The sequence below is a fragment of the Quercus suber genome, unplaced genomic scaffold (assembly GCF_002906115.3).
Source record: "Quercus suber isolate HL8 unplaced genomic scaffold, Cork oak 2.0 scaffold_308, whole genome shotgun sequence".
NCBI lineage: Eukaryota > Viridiplantae > Streptophyta > Magnoliopsida > Fagales > Fagaceae > Quercus > Quercus suber.
The window spans coordinates 274,563-275,553 of NW_027069764.1; positions in this window are offsets into that span (position 1 = coordinate 274,563).

Sequence of the window (991 nt, forward strand, 5' to 3'; positions counted from 1 at the left end):
AAAAAAAAAAAAAAAAAAAAAATGTCACAACGACATACTCTTCTTTTTGTTTTTTCTCCATAATTTTTTTTCCAAACTTCCTTTGTTTTATTTTTCTTTTCCTTTTTTAGGTTTTAAAAAATAATGTAGTTTTTTCTTGACCTTTAGGGTTAACGTTCGTCCTTTAGAATTTAAAGTTCTAAAAGCTAACCAAATTTAATAAAAACCCTAAAAAGGGTTTGTTTTCTCATGCAAGCCTAGCTAGTGGAGAAGCAAGGATTTAATATAGGATTTAATATTAAGAGGAATGTTTAAAAGCCGCATATACTTGCACATACATGTGAGTCTTTGAGACCAATTTGAAGAAAAAAAAAATTTAATGGGAAGATTAAGCGATATTCTAATACAAGAAAGTCGTAAAAAAACATAATCATTATATTGTGTTTATTCTTTAATATTTCTTTAGTACATGAATAAGTAATTTTTTATATTTTCATGGAAGATCTTAAAAAATAACATACACTTAATATTGTGTTTATTTGTTAGTTTATATAATAATCCATTTTGTGAATTTTTTTTTTTTCATGTCAAAATTCCCCTTCCGACATGAAAATATTTTAGTAGTTGGAAATACCTCAAGTATAACTTATGTAAACTAAGATTTTTTAATCGTAAAATGATCATTATGTAACATTATTATAATCTACACAATGAACATATATGCACATAAAAATTTAAAGTTAAAATTTTAAAAAATATATATTAAAATTTTGATTTTATTAGAGCATCAGCATTGGTGGTGCCAAAAATTTTAGCAATTTGGCACCACAAAAGACTACTTTACTTATTTTACCACCTCATTTTACAAAATACCTAACATCAGTGGTTATTTTATTTTTAGCATTCAGCACAATAAAATAATATAAAAATATAATAAAATAATATATCTACTACAATAAATAATCACCACCACCAATAGAATAAAATAATATATCTTTTAATAAAATATATT